The sequence below is a fragment of the Bufo gargarizans genome, chromosome 4 (genome assembly GCF_014858855.1).
Source record: "Bufo gargarizans isolate SCDJY-AF-19 chromosome 4, ASM1485885v1, whole genome shotgun sequence".
NCBI classification, from domain to species: domain Eukaryota; kingdom Metazoa; phylum Chordata; class Amphibia; order Anura; family Bufonidae; genus Bufo; species Bufo gargarizans.
In genome coordinates, this window is record NC_058083.1 from 306,984,580 (window position 1) to 307,007,072 (window position 22,493).

A 22,493-nucleotide genomic window follows, 5' to 3' on the forward strand; every position below is an offset into this window, starting at 1 on the left:
AGTATTTGGTTCTGTTGGGTCGGTATTTTGCGCTGGTTTACGGTATTTGGTTCGGTTGGGGCGGTATTTTGTGCTGCACTATAGTCAGAGCTAGGGTTGTTTCGGGTATCGAAATTTCGATACCCAATCAATACTTTTGTACCGCTTTCGATACGATACCGGGATTTCCATTTTTTCGATACTGGGCTGCGCTACTGCTGTCAGCGCGCACCATGTTCCCTAAGCAGCACAGGGGAGAAGTAAGCAGTCTCTTCATCCCCCCTGTGCCGCCACTGCCAATTAGGAAAGACGGGAGGAGGAGGGGCGGGCGCACTGCGCCACCAATGAAACTTAACTTCTAATACAAATACAGGAGGCGGCAGAATCACATAGCCGGCACCCTGCCTCTCTGACAAGGTGCTGCGATAAGCCGCAGTTAACCCCTCAGGTGCCGCACCTGAAGGGTTAACTACCGCTGATCGCAGCTCCCTGTCAAATGCAGTGTGCCGGCTATGTGATTCTGTATTAAAGGTTAACTATCATTGGTGGCGTAGTGTGCCCTCCCCCCCAGTATTAAAAACATTGGTGGTGCAGTGCGCCTCCCCCCCCCCAGTATTTAAAACATTGGTGGTGCAGTGCGCCTCCCCCCCACATTATTACAATCATTGGTGGCAGTGGCCACAGGGTCCCCTCTTCCTCATTAGTGGTGCAGTGGTAGTGGTGATCAGAGCCCCAGCAGTGTAATCCCAGGGCTCCGATCAGTTACCATGGCAGCCAGGACACTACTGAAGCCCTGGCTGCCATGGTAAGCTCCCTGCCGCTGTGTGCACAATGCACAAGGCAGCAGGGAGAGTGTAAAGTCCTGTTCACCCTTATAGATCTCTATTAGGGTGTATAGGACAAGGGATCAAAAAATCCCAGGTTCTAGCCCCTAAGGAGGGGAAATAGTTAATAAATAAACAATAAAAAGAAGCACCAAAATATTAAATATAAATCACCCTCTTTCCCAATTTACATATAAAATATATAAACAATAAATAAACATATCACAAATTGCCACGTCCGAAAAGTCCAAACTATTAAAATATAAAAAAAATGCGATGAATGCCAGAACAGTAAAAACTAAAATAAAAACTGCGCGATTCGCCATTTTTTTTGTCACCTTGTCCCCCTAAAAATTAGGATCATACTGTTCGATTATGAGCGGGACGTTCCATAAAATGCGGCATGCACGCGGCTTTGGTGGTTTTTTTTTCACGCGGTATCGAATGGTATCGAGTAGAGGTGGGACGACGAATCTGTAGAATCTACGAATCCCTAGAATTTTGCTGGATTCGTGAGATTCATGGACTTGAATCCCGACGTAATTTATGAAATTCGAATCCGACGAATCCTGCCGCGACGTCATGTCTCAATACACCCATATTGACATCCTTTCTTTCTCAATTAGACCAATTAATACACTGCATGGGGATGATTTTCTAGTACCATGTCTGTGATCATTCATCCCCATACAGATCCATTGTTAAAAAAAGTAAGGACTCTTTGGAGTTTAGATCACTTTGTTTCTTACACCGTTCACACAATTCTTATGTACAGGATTCGTAGGATTCGAGATTCAAAAGATTTGATATATTGGAGAACCTTTTCGGATTCGGATTTTAAAAAAATTGGATTCGTCCCACCTCTAGTATCGAGTATGGCAATACTTTTTTATGGTATCGAAATCAAATCAAATTTTTGGTATTGAAACAACCCTAGTCAGAGCCAGATTAACAATCGTGCTCCAGGCCCGCAGTGAACTCAATTGCACTCCACTAGACACAGATCAAGTGAGCATCTGGCAGAACAAGGGACTCCATCATAATGGAAACCGGACGGATCCGTTATGCTGGCCATAGACTTCTATTATGACGAAATCCATAACGCAATTTAGCTTATACCCGAACTCGACCTTCAAAACTTGCAGTTCGCTCATCCCTAACCATTATGCCTAAATTTAAGTGCATGTGGTGTTTCTATGGCGCTGTCCAACCCTTTCTGGATATGAAGATGTGGCAGGGGTGTGGTGTGGGTACGGCCACCAGCATCGGCACATTTACCATTATGCCAGCTACGAGCGGGGGTATATTTCAGTCTAGGCACATAGACTGCTGGAGGATTAGCTAAATGTATGACAACACCTGGGTATGGTTATAAATTAGGCATATCCTCAGGTGGTGCAAGGATATCAAAGACCAGCAATGAAACATCGGTATATAATAAGTGGCCCCCATTGTGTTAACATTCACCCATAAACAGGTATTTCAGTAAGAAAAAGTTATCCTCCATTCACTGGATAGGAGAAAACCATAAGATTGTTGGGGACTCGACCAGTAGGACTTCTGCAATCACTGCTCAACCGCTCTTCCATTCTCATGAGAGACACAGGACCCTTGATCTTCTGAATAGTGGGGGTCCTAGGTGTTGGACCCCCACCAGTCTAGTCTGTCCATTGGATAGGGGATAACTTCTTGTAACTGTTATAACCCTTAGTTTGAGAGTATGTACAGTGGGATGCGAAAGTTTGGGCAACCTTGTTCATCGTCATGATTTTCCTGTATAAATCGTTGGTTGTTACGATATAAAATGTCAGTTAAATATATCATATAGGAGACACACACAGTGATATTTGAGAAGTGAAATGAAGTTTATTGGATTTACAGAAAGTGTGCTATAATTGTTTAAACAAAATTAGGCAGGTGCAAGACAAAAAAGAAATGAAATCAATATTTAGTAGATCCTCCTTTTGCAGAAATTACAGCCTCTAAACGCTTCCTGTAGGTTCCAATGAGAATCTGGATTCTGGTTGAAGGTATTTTGGACCATTCCTTTTTACAAAACATCTTTAGTTCATTCAGGTTTGATGGCTTCCGAGCATGGACAGCTCTCTTTAAGTCACACCACAGATTTTCAATTATATTCAGGTCTGGGGACTGAGATGGCCATTCCAGAACGTTGCACTTGTTCCTCTGCATAAATGCCTTAGTGGATTTTGAGCAGTGTTTAGGGTCGTTGTCTTGTTGAAAGATCCAGCCCCGGCGCAGCTTCAGCTTTGTCACTGATTCCTGGACATTGGTCTCCAGAATCTGCTGACACTGAGTGGAATCCATGCATCCCTCAACTTTGACAAGATACCCAGTCCCTGTACTGGCCACACAACCCCACAGCATGATGGAACCACCACCATATTTTACTGTAGGTAGCGGGTGTTTTTCTTGGAATGCTGTGTTCTTTTTCCTCCATGCATAACGCCCCTTGTTATGGCCAAATAACTCAATTTTAGTTTCATCAGTCCACAGCACCTTATTTCAAAATGAAGCTGGCTTGTCCAAATGTGCTTTAGCCCACCTCGAGCGGCACTTTTTGTGCTGTGGGCGTAGAAAAGGCTTCCTTTGCATCACTCTTGCATATAGCATCTCCTTATGTAAAGTGGCCGAATGGTTGAACGATGCACAGTGACTCCATCTGCAGCAAGAGGATGTTGTAGGTCTTTGGTGCTGGTCTGTGGGTTGACTCTGACTGTTCTCACCATTCGTCGCTTCTGTCTATCCGAGATTTTTCTTGGTCTGCCACTTCGAGCCTTAACTTGAACTGAGCCTGTGGTCTTCCATTTCCTCAATATGTTCCTAACTGTGGAAACAGACAGCTGAAATCTCTGAGACAGCTTTCTGTATCCTTCCCCTAAACCAGGCATCCTCAAACTGCGGCCCTCCAGCTGTTGTAAAACTACAACTCCCACAATGCCCTGCTGTAGGCTGATACCTGTAGACTGTTTAGGCATACTGGAAGTTGTAGTTTTGCAACAGCTGGAGGGCCGCAGTTTGAGGATGCCTGCCCTAAACCATGATGGTGAACAATCTTTGTCTTCAGGTCATGTGAGAGTTGTTTTGAGACCCCCATGTTGCTACTCTTCAGAGAAAATTAAAAGAGGAGGGGAACTTACAATTGACCCCCTTAAATTCTCTTTCTCATAATTGGATTCACCTGTGTATGTAGGTCAGGGGTCACTGAGCTTACCAAGCCAATTTGAGTTCCAATAATTAGTTCTAAAGGTTTTGGAATCAATAAAATGACAACAGTGCCCAAATGTATGCACCTGCCTAATTTTGTTTAAACAATTATAGCGCACTTTCTGTAAATCCAATAAACTCCATTTCACTTCTCAAATATCACTGTGTGTGTCTCCTATATGATATATTTAACTGACATTTTTTATTGTAACAACCAACGATTTATACAGGAAGATCATGACGATTAACAAGGTTGCCCAAACTTTCGCATCCCACTGTAAGTGCCTTCATGATACAATTAAAGAGGTTCTCTGGGATTTTTATATTGATGGCCTATCCTTATATCAATATGGGATGTTTGAGGATCTGAGTCCCGGCACCTATTTCCTGCATTTCATCTGCAGTAGCTCCAGCACAAGAAATAGACACCAGAACTACACATCTGTGTACACTGTTTCGTAGACATGCAGTTCTTGCTCCTAGTTCCAGATCTGGAGCTACCGCAGAACAGCTAATCGGTGGGGTTGTCTGGAGTTAGACTCCCCACCTATCCTAAGGATAAGTTATCAATATAAAAATCCTGCAGAACCCCTTTAACCAATCACGCCCAGCTTTCAGTCTCTGCCCCCAAGTTACGTGACTGCAAGATTCTAACGGTTAATTTTGCGGCATGATGTCCCAATAGACTTGAACATTGGTTGGGGTGGAGCAGCTGTAGCAGACGGAACAAATGACCAGGGCCCTCTGTTTAAGGCCTCATGCACACAAACTTATTTTCTTTCCGTGTCCTTTCCGTATTTTTTGTGAACCATATACGAAACCATTCATGTCAAAGGGTCAGAAAAAAAAAAAAACGGAAGTTACTCCATGTGCATTCTGTTTCCGTATGTCCTTGTGTCAGTTCCACGAAAAAAAAGAACATGTCCTATTATTGTCCGCATTACGGACTAGGATAGAACTGTTCTATTAGGGGCCAGCTGTTCCCTTCCACAAAATACAGAATGCACGCAGAGGTCATCTGTATTTTTTGCGGACCGCAAAATACATACGGTCGTGTGCATGAGCCATTCACATGATTGTAAGGGCTCCATGCCCATGCTGCGGTCCTCAGTATACAGGCACCGGCTGTATGCACTCAGTGGTGCAGATGCAGATAGATTTGGGTGAATTTATCATGAGGGGAAAATTTGTCCTATCTTTTGCTGAACGGAGGCACGGATAGGAAGCACTACGAATCCCATACCCCCCGCCCTGCAAAATATAGAACATGACCTATCTTTTGCTCTGTCTTGTGGATCACCAACTCATTCAAGTCAATGGGTCCGCATCTGCACCACAGAGTGCACACAGCTGGTGCCTGTACATTACAGACTGCAGCATGGGCACGGAGCCCTTACGTTCCTGTAAATGAGCCCTAAGGGGGGAGGCAGCAGGCAAGGAACATAACAAAACTTGTAATGGCCCCCCACTCCACCATTACTAGCTTCAGCAGTAAGCTCAGAATAAATTTCTGGTTATTTTAATCTCCTTAATGCCCAGTCATAATGCACACAGTCATGTGCCAGTATGGGTGTAATGCACACAGTGATGTCCCATTACAAGTATAAATCTCACAGTCACAGAAGAGGGATAATATACATCACGATTAGGGATGAGCGAATCGACTTTGGATAAAACATCTGAAGTCAATTCGCACAAAACTTCTTTCTAATACTGTACGGATCAGGAGCCCCGTACAGTATTAGAATGTATTGGCTCCGATGAGCTGAAGTTATTACTTCACGAAGTCTTGCGGGACTTCGGGTAATAACCTCATACATTAATTTGTACTGTAAAAAAACATTTCTCGAGGTACTTGGAACCGAACACAAGTTCAGGAAATAGTTTTTCTACAGTACAAATTAATTTATGAAGTTATTACCCAAAGTCTCGTGAGACTTTGCGAAGCAATAACTTCAGCTCATCGGAGCCAATACATTCTAATACTGTACGGAGCTCTTGCTCCGTACAGTATTAGGGTCCATTCACACGTCCGTAGTGTGTTTTGCAGATCTACAAAACACCAGCAATGTGCATTTCGCATTTTGCAGACCGCATATCGCCGGCACTAATAGAAAATACCTTTTCTTGTCCGCAATTTTCGGGAACGGAAATGCGGACCTTAAAGTGCGGCCCCATAGAAATGAATGGGTCCGCAATTGTGCGGAACGAAATTGTGGACGTGTTTCACCCGAAGTCGATTCGCTCATCCCTAATCACGATAGCATACTACAGAAAGGTCAGCACAGCAAAGAAAACAATGAGATTGTCATGTACTATATGATCTCTCATTTTCACTTTTTGCATTAGTTGTGAGCTAACCCCTTTAACTGAATCCACAACTTCTTTGAAACTGGCCAACTGATGTGACTTGTAGTGCCAACCATCACCATTATATTATAGCATCTGTGACAAAGTCAAGATAACCGCCACCTACTCTATCAAATAATATATCATTATATTACAGCACATCCTGAGAAACGACAAACTCAACTCTGCTGCACTGACAAATTCACAATACCCAAGTTATGTCCGGTGTAAAATCAGGACGTTCTAGGCCCAGTGGTAAACTATTGAGATTGCAAAGTTTGGAGTCTGAATCTTGAAAAGTATGAAATCTTCATGGAGTCTCCACATAGTGAAACAATTAAAGTACAAGACAATTTAGGGTTAGTTCTAGAAGAGTTTCAGGCACTCGGGGTCGCATGTCTGTGTATGACTGGCATCACGTCTTTCCATAAATAAGTCTGGCATCTTTCCTTTAGCAGGAAGCAAACATAAGAGGACACTGCCATCCATGTAAGGAATAGCATGCTGCGGTGGACAGAAGAAACATCCTCCTTCCTGTGGTATTGTGTCTCTTCATGCACTTAAAAGTGAAGCTCCACCTTTGATGGAAAAAGCTGTTGCTAACTGGAAACCATCAACAATCTGCTGCTGATGGATTTGACATTCTTATTATGAACTACTATTGTATACTGTGGTTGTGTGGAACAATTCAGTCCATCAGCTGGCTATGTACAGGTTGACCTAAGGGTGCACATATTGTATGATCTTAGCCACATATGCTAATGAGTTTTCTAATAAATCATACATAAAGGGTCATTCCATGTCAAGTGGACCAACCTAAAAATCCGATCCTCTCCAAAATGAATAAAATTTTGCACAGATGTTCCCTAGGGTCCTAAATGAAATCTTACATTTTTTTTCATCTGGACCTCTGTTGGTTCCAGAGTTTCAGGCAGCTGATGATGGACGAGCTGTAACGCGTTGCTTGCTGCATAACCCAAAGTGGCAAATTTTGCAAAGTTTGGTGCCTTAAGAAGACTTGACTCAATTTGTACATGCCATCAAAATAGGCCCAAAAATTGACAAATGACCGTTAAGGGCGTACTTTGACTGCCCACTGCTCCTGACATGCATAACCGATCAGGATGTAATTTTGCCAGGAGTTATGGCCCATGCCATATATCTTAAGGTCACATACACAAGCTTTCCAACCAACTTGAAGACGATATGATTAGACAAAGAAATGGCATTTCACATTTTTGACAATTTTTGCTACTATTGGGGTGGAAATATCTCAAATGTGTAATTTTTAATCTTTTTTTTATTAATCTTATCTAAAAGAGCATGTTTTTTGCCACACATGCACCCTGTTTTATGTTGACCAGAACTAAGCTCACGAGAATGTACCTATTTTGCATGCATGCATCAACTTCACTACAAGGAGACATTTTTGGTGGCCTCTTGTCTGACATAAGATTGTGTAGTGCTGCTAAAGCTTGTTATCCTAATATAACTTTTAGCTATATTTTCATACACATATTCTAATTCATTGTGGGTTGACATTTTAAATTGCCACATTTATCATCAATCTTGCATTGGACGACTTAGCTACTGCTAGTTCAGCAAGGAGCCAAGGAGCAATTTCCAACAACCAGAGAAGATACCAGCCATGGGTGTCCAAGTTTTATTGAAGAAAAACAAGAAAGTAAAAACACAACATGCATACTAAAATTGTTATAAAAATACTGATTTCACAAGGCTTCTCTTCCAATCTTTCTCAAACTGCATAAAGTTTTGAATTTCCTGTCAATGTTCACCAAAACATCTTGTGAGAAGACATATTGCCTGCTGGATGATATTGTGGGCGCATCAAGGGAAGCAATGACATGCTCTTCTGGGACCCAGCAAGTGTCTCTGTGGGAAGGCCAGTAAAATGACCTTGCACAGGACCATGGGGATGCAACAAATTGATCAAACCATCATGCTTCTTATTTGAAACTCCACATATATTGCCAATCCACCAGGACTTATCATAGTGCAAGCTATGTACTGACCAGGTTGAAGACAGGATACTTTGAGGGCAGATTGACATTCATGTTCCAGAACACTTGCAATAAATGAGGTTGCATCATTCGAAATTTTGCTATCACAAATATTAATTGTATCAATGGGTTTAAACTGATGGTGCGCCCTTGTCCCAGCAACAGTATAACCCTTGCTAAACCTTTCTTCTTGAATAGGTCTGTTTGCAGCAACATCTTCCTTTGGGACAAAGAAAATGTAATACCAGGAACATTTTTGCTGCAGAAGTCATACAGATCTTTTGGTGTCAAAATTTGGTTATTGACTGGACGCTGTAAACTAGCAGGGGCAATATTCAAATTCGCAATATTTCACAAATATTTGGATGAATATTTGTCATATATTCGAGATTTCGTGACCTCCATTCATTATTTTCTTGATTGCGAAAATCAGCAATCGGAAAATTTGCGATAAGAAAATTTGCTATCAACACGTCTCCTAAAGTCAAAGATATTGCAGCCTTCTCATTGGCCCACAAGCAAGAAGCAGTAAGGGATCATAGGTATTGATGGAAAAAAAAATCTAGAATATTTGCGAATTCTTGAAGTGGCAATATTCGCGATATAAATTCGCGATTAGAATATTCGCGATCAACACTATAAACTATTTGAATTGAATGTGGGTGGTTGGCTCTCGCCTGGTGAACTATGATGGGTGCTGCTAACTCACGACTTGGGTGCCCGACCCAAAATAAAATGTAAAAAAGAGAAGAATAGGAGTGAGCACACACAACACTTGGACCATAGGGTGCACAATAAATTTATTAAAGTAGGACCTGCTGCGTCCAATCCATAAAATACATATATACTCAAATACAATAGCATAAAATAACAAATTGAGGAACTGAGGAAGGGGTGCAGACACCCCGAAACGCGTCTGGTGATAGGAGGAAGCTCCCACTCAACCTACGGAACCTCTATTTATAAACCACATGGCCATGCGTGAATAAAACCTTCATCTTGAAACACCGCTTCATACAGCAATATACGCTATCCCTAAGGTTCCAGTCCCGCCTATTCAGTCCGGCGAGCGTGACGTCATCCAGCCGAGACGTGCGTGACAGGACGCCGAAGTAATCGACATCTCACGCACCTCGTGGAAGGACTGGCTGGCTGACACAGCAGCGAGACGCAGTGCCGGGACTCAGGTAGGAACCTGTATCATTATCTGGAATGGTGACAACATAAACCTGCTGGTTAAAGCGGTTACATTCATAACTGTATGAGGAGAACTATTGGAGGTACTCATTGTGTTTCAACACTGGAACTTTACATGCATTGTTAAGCAAGCTATTCAATTAGCACTTAAAGAGGTTGATCACAGACATTCTTTGGGACATTGAATTGTGAACTGTTACTAATCACAGCAACTCCTGGAAATTATTATTGAACGGTGGATGGCGGCACTATGAGTGTTATGTGCCGTTAAGCAATATCTGCGTGCAGGACATGCTATTAAGTACAGGGAGTGCAGAATTATTAGGCAAATGAGTATTTTGACCACATCATCCTCTTTATGCATGTTGTCTTACTCCAAGCTGTATAGGCTCGAAAGCCTACTACCAATTAAGCATATTAGGTGATGTGCATCTCTGTAATGAGAAGGGGTGTGGTCTAATGACATCAACACCCTATATCAGGTGTGCATAATTATTAGGCAACTTCCTTTCCTTTGGCAAAATGGGTCAAAAGAAGGACTTGACAGGCTCAGAAAAGTCAAAAATAGTGAGATATCTTGCAGAGGGATGCAGCACTCTTACAATTGCAAAGCTTCTGAAGCGTGATCATCGAACAATCAAGCGTTTCATTCAAAATAGTCAACAGGGTCGCAAGAAGCAGGGTCGCAAGAAGCGTGTGGAAAAACCAAGGCGCAAAATAACTGCCCATGAACTGAGAAAAGTCAAGCGTGCAGCTGCCAAGATGCCACTTGCCACCAGTTTGGCCATATTTCAGAGCAGCAACATCACTGGAGTGCCCAAAAGCACAAGGTGTGCAATACTCAGAGACATGGCCAAGGTAAGAAAGGCTGAAAGACGACCACCACTGAACAAGACACACAAGCTGAAACGTCAAGACTGGGCCAAGAAATATCTCAAGACTGATTTTTCTAAGGTTTTATGGACTGATGAAATGAGAGTGAGTCTTGATGGGCCAGATGGATGGGCCCGTGGCTGGATTGGTAAAGGGCAGAGAGCTCCAGTCCGACTCAGACGCCAGCAAGGTGGAGGTGGAGTACTGGTTTGGGCTGGTATCATCAAAGATGAGCTCGTGGGGCCTTTTCGGGTTGAGGATGGAGTCAAGCTCAACTCCCAGACCTACTGCCAGTTTCTGGAAGACACCTTCTTCAAGCAGTGGTACAGGAAGAAGTCTGCATCCTTCAAGAAAAACATGATTTTCATGCAGGACAATGCTCCATCACATGCGTCCAAGTACTCCACAGCGTGGCTGGCAAGAAAGGGTATAAAAGAAGAAAATCTAATGACATGGCCTCCTTGTTCACCTGATCTGAACCCCATTGAGAACCTGTGGTCCATCATCAAATGTGAGATTTACAAGGAGGGAAAACAGTACACCTCTCTGAACAGTGTCTGGGAGGCTGTGGTTGCTGCTGCACGCAATGTTGATGGTGAACAGATCAAAACACTGACAGAATCCATGGATGGCAGGCTTTTGAGTGTCCTTGCAAAGAAAGGTGGCTATATTGGTCACTGATTTGTTTTTGTTTTGTTTTTGAATGTCAGAAATGTATATTTGTGAATGTTGAGATGTTATATTGGTTTCACTGGTAAAAATAAATAATTGAAATGGGTATACAGGTCCTTCTAAAAAAATTAGCATATTGTGATAAAGTTCATTATTTTCTGTAATGTACTGATAAACATTAGACTTTCATATATTTTAGATCCATTACACACCAACTGAAGTAGTTCAAGCCTTTTATTGTTTTAATATTGATGATTTTGGCATACAGCTCATGAAAACCCAAATTTCCTATCTAAAAAAATTAGCATATCATGAAAAGGTTCTCTAAACGAGCTATTAACCAAATCATCTGAATCAACGAATTAACTCTAAACACCTGCAAAAGATTCCTGAGGCTTTTAAAAACTCCCAGCCTGGTTCATTACTCAAAACCGCAATCATGGGTAAGACTGCCGACCTGACTGCTGTCCAGAAGGCCATCATTGACACTCTCAAGCAAGAGGGTAAGACACAGAAAGAAATTTCTGAACGAATAGGCTGTTCCCAGAGTGCTGTATCAAGGCACCTCAGTGGGAAGTCTGTGGGAAGGAAAAAGTGTGGCAGAAAACACTGCACAACGAGAAGAGGTGACCGGACCCTGAGGAAGATTGTGGAGAAGGACCGATTCCAGACCTTGGGGGACCTGCGGAAGCAGTGGACTGAGTCTGGAGTAGAAACATCCAGAGCCACCGTGTACAGGCGTGTGCAGGAAATGGGCTACAGGTGCCGCATTCCCCAGGTCAAGCCACTTTTGAACCAGAAACAGCTGCAGAAGCGCCTGACCTGGGCTACAGAGAAGCAGCACTGGACTGTTGCATGTCATTCGGAAATCAAGGTGCCAGAGTCTGGAGGAAGACTGGGGAGAGGGAAATGCCAAAATGCCTGAAGTCCAGTGTCAAGTACCCACAGTCAGTGATGGTCTGGGGTGCCATGTCAGCTGCTGGTGTTGGTCCACTGTGTTTTATCAAGGGCAGGGTCAATGCAGCTAGCTATCAGGAGATTTTGGAGCACTTGCTTCCATCTGCTGAAAAGCTTTATGGAGATGAAGATTTCATTTTTCAGCACGACCTGGCACCTGCTCACAGTGCCAAAACCACTGGTAAATGGTTTACTGACCATGGTATTACTGTGCTCAATTGGCCTGCCAACTCTCCTGACCTGAACCCCATAGAGAATCTGTGGGATATTGGGAAGAGAAAGTTGAGAGACGCAAGACCCAACACTCTGGATGAGCTTAAGGCCGCTATCGAAGCATCCTGGGCCTCCATAACACCTCAGCAGTGCCACAGGCTGATTGCCTCCATGCCACGCCGCATTGAAGAAGTCATTTCTGCAAAAGGATTCCCGACCAAGTATTGAGTGCAGAACTGAACATAATTATTTGAAGGTTGACTTTTTTTGTATTAAAAACACTTTTCTCTTATTGGTCGGATGAAATATGCTAATTTTTTGAGATAGGAAATTTGGGTTTTCATGAGCTGTATGCCAAAATCATCAATATTAAAACACTAAAAGGCTTGAACTACTTCAGTTGGTGTGTAATGAATCTAAAATATATGAAAGTCTAATGTTTATCAGTACATTACAGAAAATAATAAACTTTATCACAATATGCTAATTTTTTGAGAAGGACCTGTATATTAGTTTTTTGTTAAGTTGCCTAATAATTATGCACAGTAATAGTCACCTGCACACACAGATATCCCCCTAAAATAGCTAAAACTAAAAACAAACTAAAAACTACTTCCAAAAATATTCAGCTTTGATATTAATGAGTTTTTTGGGTTCATTAAGAACATGGTTGTTGTTCAATAATAAAATTAATCCTCAAAAATACAACTTGCCTAATAATTCTGCACTCCCTGTAATTCACCCCATCAATAGGTTTTTTCATTGGTGCTAATTTGTTATTTTATGCTATTGTATTTGAGTATATATGTATTTTATGGATTGGACGCAGCAGGTCCTACTTTAATAAATGTATTGTGCACCCTATGGTCCAAGTGTTGTGAGTGCTCACTCCCATTCTTCTCTTTTTAACACTATAAACTGGCCCTGGCAGCCAAACATTTTGCAGTTCCTCCAATTCCATCACAAGGTGATTTTCCCTGGCTTGTGCCAAAAAAAAGTTCCACTCAGCGGTGATGCAAAAGTCATTATGACTGCATAGATTAATAACATGTTTTAGGTTTTTGTACTGATCAGCAGATCCATCACGTCCTTCAGATGCCCAATCGGCTTTTTCAAAAATGTATGGACAGCCATTGTGTCATGACGTAATCAGTCACTGATTATGTAAATGCTGAAGCATCGAAAGTGTTGCCCGGCTATTTTCCCAGTTGCCCTGTACTGCATCCTGGACAACAAAGGAGTAATTTCGGCAAAGTCCACCAGGACAATTACATACCCCTGCTCCAGATTTTGTATCAGCTCATTTAGATAAGCACTTTGATGCTTTGAAATAAAATGGTGTCTGGTCAAGTTACAAATTTTGTCAATTATGGTAGTTCTGAGGTGAAAACCTCTAAGGATAACTGCTGGGTTTCTAAGGTATCCCGATCAGTGTGAATCCACTTCTTAAATTCAACAGTATCATCAGGGTCACTTTCCTTAAAATAATCAGCAAGATATTCTTCCAGAGCAGTCCTTCCAGGGCACTTTTCACATTGTTGCAACATGCAATCTTTTGATTTAATATCACAGACAGTTTTACGTAAAAGCATTTTGTAGTCATCTGGAAGTGTGGTGGCCAAAAGCATAAGTTTAACATTTTGATGGATTGTGCAGACAGACTGAATGAGTTCCGCCAACAGTAACACACCATTTTGTCTGAAACTCACAGAATCTGGAGAACCCAATTTCAGGCCCATGCTTGTCCAGATAGATGGTGTACTATTCCTTCAAGTTGCACAAGATCAACCTTTTCTGCTTCAATAGCTTTTCACTATTTATCCTCACAGACACACAATCCTTTCTGCCTGGACATACTCTAGAAAATTCATAATTTTCATAAAACTCTAGTACATTCTGCTGTATGTGCTCAGACAGCATTTTTCCTTGTTTGGGTTTAGGAAAAGCAAGGAAGCCAAATGTGTAGCTTGTAGGTCATTTATTCAAGTACATTAATGCAATATAGGCCATAGGTGGGAACCAATTAAATTAAATCCAATTTAAAATGGCAACCCGCAATGATTTAGAATATGTGTATGGAAATATAACTAAAAGTTATATTAGGATAACAAGCTCAGCAGCACTACACAATCTTATGTTTCTGGCTGACCATCCTGTCAGACAGGAGGCCACCAAAAATAGGTACATTCTTGTGACCTTAGTTCTGGTCAACATAAGGCTGGGTCAAAGATAACACAGGGTGACTTTTGTGGCAAAAAAACATGCTCTTTTAGATAAGATTAATAAAAAAAAGATAACAAATTACACATTTGAGATATTTGCACCCCAATAGTAGCAAAATTTGGCAAAAATATGAAATGTCATTTCTTTGTCTAATCATATCTTATCTTCAAGTTGGTTGGAAAGCTTCTGTATGTGACCTTAAGATATATCACATGGGCCATAACTCCTGGCAAAATTGCAACCTGATAAAATCTGCATGTCAGAAGCAGTGGGCAGTCAAAGTAAGCCCTTAACGGTCATTTGTCTATTTTTTGGCCTATTTTGATGGCATGCAAAAATTTAGTCAAGTCTTCTTAAGGCACCATTCTTTGCAAGGAGACTTAACTACTTAACTTAACTACTTAAGATACTGTGCCTTGATAAAGTTGCCACTTTACGTTACGCAGCAAGCAGCGCATTACAGCTGGTCCATCTTCAGCTGCCTAAAACTCTGGAACCAACAGATTTTATTTAGGACCCTAGGAAACATTTGTGCAAAATTGTATTCAATTTGGAGAGGGTTTTCTAGGTTGGTCCACTTGACATGGAATGACCCTAAAGTAAATATGAAGCTAGTAAGATCCATCAACCACAGGTACTCTGCTTATCGAGAGTTTCCAGTGAACTAGTCTTGTTCTACACAAAAAAAAAAAAAGCAACCTGGTGCTCGAATTTAACCATTTGCATTCAGAGCTTTATCTTAAGCTCTCTAAAGGACCACAGTAGCCTTCATTCCTGCCCATACAATAGAGGTGATAACTGCATGTAAATGCAGCTCTTTACCTACACCGATGAGTAGACAATTGTCGGAATGGAGTGGTTCCTTCCCAATAACTGCCGCTCGTCCAGCCTGTGTAAAATGCACCGTCAGTCTCCTATGCTAACATTTAACCCCTTCAACCCCGAGCCAATTTTTACTTTCCTGCCCAGGCCATTTTTTGCAAATCTGACATGTGTCACTTTATGTGATAATAGCTTTGGAACACTTTTACTTATCCAAGCCATTCTGAGATTGTTTTCCTGTGACACATTGTACTTCATGATAGTCATAAACTTGAGTCAGTATATTTCACCTTTATTTGTGAAAAAATCCCAAATTTACCCAAAATTTTGAAAAATTCCCAAATGTTCTAATTTCTATTTCTCTACTTTTATAATAGATAGCGATATCTCATAGAATAGTTATTACTTTACATTTCCCACATGTCTACTTCATGTTTGGATCATTTTGAAAATTACATTTTATATTTTGGGGACGTTAGAAGGCTTAGAAGTTTGGAAGCAAATCTTGACATTTTTAAGGACCAGTTCAGGTCTGAAGTCACTTTGTGAGGCTTATATAATAGAAACCACCCAAAAACCACCAATTCAAAACAGATTTTACAAACTTTGTTAACCCTTTAGGTGTTCCACAAGAATTAAAGGAAAATGGAGATGAAATTTCAGAATTTCACTTTTTGGGCAGATTTTACATTTTAATAATTTTTTTTCCAGTAGCAAAGCAAGGGATAACAGCCAAATAAAACTCAACGATTATTACCCTGATTCTGCGGTTTATAGAAACACCCCACATATGATCGTAAACTACTGTACGGGCACACGGCAGGGTGCAGTAGGAAAGGAATGCTATATGGCTTTTGGAAGGCAGATTTAGCTGAACTGGTTTTTAGATGCCATGTCCCATTTGAAGCCCCCGTGATGCACCCCTACAGTATTAACTCAAAAAAGTGACCACATTTTGGAAACTACAGGATAAGGTGCCAGTTTATTGGTACTATTTTGGGGTACATATGGTTTTTAATTGCTCTATATTACGTTTTTTGTGAGGCAAGGTAACAAAAAAATTGATGTTTTGGCACCGTTTTTATTTTTTATTTTTAACAAAATTCATCTGACAGGTTTAGATCATGCGCTATTTTAATAGAGCAGGTTGTTACAGACGCAATTATATCAAATATGTCTACTTTCTATGATGTTTGTTTCAGTTTTATATAATAAAGCATTTTTGAAAGCAAAAATTTGGTTTTTGTATCTCCATTTTCTGAACGTCCTATTTTTTTTATTTTTCTGCCGATCATCTTGTGCAGTGGCTCGTTTTTTGCATGAAGAGTTGACGTTTTTATTGGTACCATTTTTGGGTACATATGATTTTTTTAACATTCATTATTACACTTTATGGGGCAAGGGGACCAAAAAATTGGTTGTTTTGGCGCAGTTTTTATTTATTTATTTATTGTTACAGAGTTTACCTGAGGGATTAGGTCATGTGACTGTTTTATAGAGTAGATCGTTATGGACGTGGCAATACCTAATATGTCTACTTTTCCTTATTTATTTATTTAAGTTTTACACAATTATAGCATTTTTGAAACTAAAATAATGATATTTTAGTGTATCCATTGTCTGAGAGCCATAGCTTTTTATTTTTTGACCAATTGTCTTAGATAAGGACTAATTTTTGGCGGAATGAGGTGATGGTTTGATTGGTACTATTTTGGGGGTATATGCTTTTTTGATCGCTTGGATATTTTTATAGAGCTGGTTGTTACGGATGTGGCGATACCTAATATGTATACTTTTTTTTATTTATTGACACTGAGTCATACACTAACAGGTTGCCTAGGAGACCAAGCCTGTGCCTGGATCTCCTCGGCACCCGTAGAAGGCAGGTCCCGATGCTTTGCAAGGCATTGGGCAGCCTCTGCATGGTATGGGGCTGCCTTGTCACGCATCGGGGTCCCCGCCACAGCAGCGCGGGGACTCGATGCGCTCACTCACCTGACACAAACCCCTTCTATGTTGCGGTCAGCGTGGACCGCGGCATAGAAGGGGTTAATCCGCAGGCATCGGCTTTTACAGCGACGCCGGCGGATACAGCAGGGGCCCGGCTATCAGGGACTGCCGGGCCCCTGCAGTGATCGTGCGTGCACCGCTCCGATGCCCGCGCGATAACCATGACGTAGTAGTACGTCATGGGTCAGGAAGGGGTTAAAGCACAGGCAACGGAACAGCCAGATGTCAGCTCTTATCTTAGATTAACTTGTATGTGACATAAAAGGGGTTCATTCTATTTAAAGGGGTTATCCAGGACTAGAAAAAAATTACATTAAAGATCAGCCACATTCATTTCAATGAAGCCGAGCTACAGTACTAGACACAACTTGTGGACAGGTATGGGGCTGTCTTTGGAAGGAACCAGCAATTATTTTCCTAATCCTGGACAAAAACTTTAAGAGCTCATGAACACTGCAGTGGTTTGTGGTCCGCAAGTCGCAGATCCACAAAATATTGATCCCAGCCGAGTGCATGCCACCATTTTTTTTTTACTTCTGTAGAAATGTCCTATTCTTTTCCGCAAAGCGGAGCCGCGGAATGGATGTGCGGATGCGGACAGCACATGGTGTGCTGTCTGCTTCTTTTACAGCCCCTTTAAAATGAATGGGTCAGCATCCAATCCACAAAAAAATCTAATCGGATGCTGACAGAAACTACGGTTATGTGCATAAGCCCTAAAGAGGTTGTCTCATCATAAACCACTCCTGTCATAAGTGACCTGCCAAAATGATCTGCTGAATGCAGTTGGTCCTGAATGCGAGACCCCTGTAAAGCAAGGTTTTTACTTTCTGCAGAATGAGGTAGCTGTACTTGTGTACTAACTTTAGGTGTAATCTGATTATTTTCTATCGGTAAATAGGCCAGTTCTACTTTACACTAGTTTGTTAAATGACCCCATTAGTTTTGGAACACAGAGCTCGGCACCATTGAAGACATCATCAGTTTGAGCTACCTTTACCTCTCTTTGTATCTTATGGGCGATGGCTGAGTACTGGTCAATAGAGCTTGTCGAAATGTTGACGATTCTCTGTAACTGTTACTTTACTTAATCTTTGTCTTTGTATATACAGTACATATATATATATACATATATGTAGTTAAGGCTGCATGCAGCCTGTATTTGTGGGCGGGTCCAGGTCTCCCTTCTTAAACCCCCACGCCCGGTCTTTCCTCGCCACGCTCGTCTCCGCGCTACTTCCGGCGACTTACGTCACTTCCAGTAAGCGCGCCTCTCAGGTAAGCTGTGGCGCACGCCACCCGACGCGCCCCTCGTCTCTCCTCCCGTCCGCCCTCAGGTGCGATCCTCCTCACCACCTCCTGGTCCCCCGAACCTCTGCGCTCCCTCCACCGCTGGCCGGTCCTCTCCTCCTGTTCTGCACGTCCGTCCTCTCGCAAGGCATTCCGATCCCCGCTGCTGTCTGCCCGCACAGCGCGCCCGCCTCCGGGGTGGGGGGGGGGGAGACGCACCTCCGCTGCTCCGTCCATGTCATTCCTTCCCCAGCATCGCATCTCCATGCCCCACTCTGTGCCTGAGTGTGGGGCAACACTGCACCTATCAGGTCTGTCGTTTTCATGCTCCCAGGATCCCCTGCACTTCCGTTGCTCGGTCCTCACAGCTCACCCTTCCCTTGGCAGCCCCATGCATTTACCAGTGCCCCCCTGGTCCCCAGGCCAATTGTCCACCATCACACACACTGTAGCTACCCACATCACGAGTGCCACGCAGCATGTAGACAGGTCTCTTGTCCTTGGCGCAGGCTTCCACGGCTCTGCTCCCACTCAGGTTCTGACCAGCGGGTCCTGGGGCCCATTCCACGCTCCGGCCAGCCGCACACCACAACGCAGTCCTGCGCTCCTTCTATCCTGGCCATCGCGGGGGTTCCGGCCCTTGCTGCTTCCACCCCTCACACCCTCCGGCTGGTCCCCAGTGCTCACACCTGGCTGCACGGCCCTACATTTCTCAGGACCCAGCAGGCCCTGGCCTCACTCAGTCAAATTTTTACATTTGTGTCCTTTTCCCAGGTTCCCGTAGCGTTCGTGGTCCCCGCCGTACCGTGTCTTGACCTCCTGACGTCAGGTTTAGGTATTGGGCTGGGTTCATACGTTCTTTTAAAAAAAAAATTAAAAAAAATAAACATTTTTTTCCACAGGCTCTGCTGAAGGTCCCTGCCAGCCACCCAAGGGAATTTTTAGGCTTGAGGGTTTTTCAGGTAGGTATTTCAGTGCTGCACCCCGCAGTTCCTCTCGCCAGCATTCTGTACTACCTCACCTGGGGCGTTCAGGTGATGTTTCTGTCCAGCTTAGCCGGAAGCGTTCAGGTGTCTTCTCTGTCCATCTTAGCCTGAAGCGTTCAGGTGTCTTCTCTGTGCATCTTAGCCTGAAGCGTTCAGGTGTCTTCTCTGTCCATCTTAGCCTGAAGCGTTCAGGTGCCTTCTCTGTCCATCTTAGCCTGAAGCGTTCAGGTGTCTTCTCTGTCCATCTTAGCCTGAAGCGTTCAGGTGTCTTCTCTGTCCATCTTAGCCTGAAGCGTTCAGGTGTCCTCTCTGTCCATCTTGGCCTGAAGCGTTCAGGTGTCTTCCCTGTCCTGAAGCGTTCAGGCGTCTTCCTTGTCTACCTTTGCCTGAAACATTCAGGTCTTGTCCCTGTCCTCCTTAGCCCGCAGCGTTCAGCCGTTATTGCTATCGTTAGCCTGTAACGTCAGGTGTCTTCCCTGTCCTTCTTAAGCCTGAAGCGTTCAGGTAACTCTACTCCCATCCCCAACCTGAAGCGTTCAGGTCTCTCCTCGCCACTCGGCCTGGAACGTCCAGGCCTCCTTCTCACCGCAGTCCAGGACTCCTCCTTCCGGCTCTCTAGATACCCTTCCGTTCCTTGTTTCCACTCATCCACGTCACCCTGTTTCCCTTGTCAACCAGCACAGCAGTGCGTCCATCCACATCACCATTGGTTTTTAGATCCCGCTCCGCAACTTACTCACGTCGCTCCTAACTTTTCCAGTCCTCAGGGCCAGTCGGGTCGCTTCCGTCAATCCTCAAGCGGTAAGGCAACGGTATTGAATTCGCTCTCACAGGTACATTCTCAAATACGATTACTCACAGGCTTAGTAAATACGGGACACGGTCCTCGTGACCTCTCCAGCTGCCATATTTTGTCTTTAATTCCAGGTCTTGCGTAAGATCTCTTCAAGTCCTCGGAGCCATGTCGCAAGTATCGGACGTCGACGACGCATTGTCCCTCCCGGGTACTTCGGTCTCTGGCCAAGGCGGCCCAGAATCCCTCAGGAGATGGACCGTACCAAGGCTCATCGCGGAGTTAAACAGAAGGGGCATCAGGCACCCAGCGTCAGCAAGGAAGGCCGAATTATACAGGCTGTTGATGACGGAACCCGGTCCTCCGGAAGGAGAAGATCCACCCCCATCCATCCAGCAGTCCCTGGTGCAGTTGCAGGCCTCCATGGATTCTCTCGCCTCTTCCGTGGCCGACATCAGGGCCAGGGTGGTGGACTTGGAATCTAGAACACCGTCGTCGTCCCAGGCGAAGGTCCCACTCACTGACCCCCCTCTGTATCAGCTCCCGGCTCCAGGTACGACTCCAGCAGCTCCCGTGGTGGCACCAGCACACTTTGTGCCGGACAACATCAGGAAAGACAACTTGGCAGGAAAGGACGTGAATCTCGCTTCCATTCTGATAGCGTCCCATGATGCTGCCGACAACAAGACATTCGACTGCGGGGAAATCTCGGTGGTCCTTCGGGCCAAGGATGCCCGTCTCAACCGCAAGCTCTCCATCCCAGAGTTCGTTTTGGCCTTTAGCCTGTATAGAGACGTAATCTGCTCTGCCTACCCATCTCGCCGGGAGGAGCTGGATACGTATCTATACAGGGTCACTGATCTTGGGCACAAGTACGGCGGTACGGCCTTCTATGATTACCACCGCTCCTTTTCAGCCAAGGCTGCCGCTGCGCTGACCCAGTTCCAGTTCTCCGTTAACTGGGCCACTCTGGATATGGAGTTATTCTGCCGGCATTTCGCTGGTCTCCGGGCTCCCTCCTGTTTGACTTGTCAGTCGATATTCCATTCGACAGAGTGGTGTCCTCAAGCGGCCACGGCTCAACCAGACAGGGTCACCCCAGGCCCCTCCGGAGTCTCCCGCAGCCCCTCCTCCACTGACAAGTTAGGCAGACCCATCGTCTATCTTGGCAACAGCCAAGTCTGTAATAACTTTAACTTTGGCTCTTGTCTCTTCAGTGGCTGCAGGGCCCTGCATATCTGCACAATCTGCTTCAGGGCTCACCCTAGGTCCACGTGTCCAAAGAGGTTGTCCAAGCATCCATGACTAGCCGATTGTAACATTGATCTCCTGGCCCTCCTGTTACGGGAACATCCGGTTCCGGGATTTGTGGACTCCCTGATTTCCGGCCTCTGCTTCGGCTTCGACACTGGGATGGTGGCACTCCCCCACTCTAACTGGGGGTGCGACAATCTTCAGTCAGCCAGGTCGGATCCTGCCGCTGTTCAGGAGCTCCTGAACTCGGAGGTTGAGAAGGGGTTCCTCCTGGGCCCTTTCAACCTGATTCCATTTTCTCGCTGGCGGATCAGCCCCATAGGAGTGGTGTCAAAAAAGGATTCCAATAAAAAACGCTTGATCTATGATCTTTCAGCCCCTCATGATTCCGTCATCCCCAGCATCAATTCTTTAATTCCTTCTGAAGAGTTTGCCATGAGATATGCGTCCATTGCCATTGCTCTCATCCTTAGGGCTGGGAAAGGCGCCTGGTTGTCCAAAACTGACATAGCAGATGCGTTCAAACTACTTCCTATCGCCCCACATCTATGGCAATTCTATGGCATACAATGGGAGAGCAGGTTCTATTTTGCCAACCGGTTGACGTTCGGCTCTAAAAGCAGCCCGTGGTTGTTTGACCAACTGGCGCAGGCTCTACACTGGATTCTTATCCAACACGGCAGCACCCCAGCGGTCATCCACTACCTGGACGACTTTCTCCTCATAGAACCTCCACTATGCCACCCGTCAGGGCTTCACTCCCTCCTGGAGCTCTTTTCCTCCCTACACATTCCAATATCGC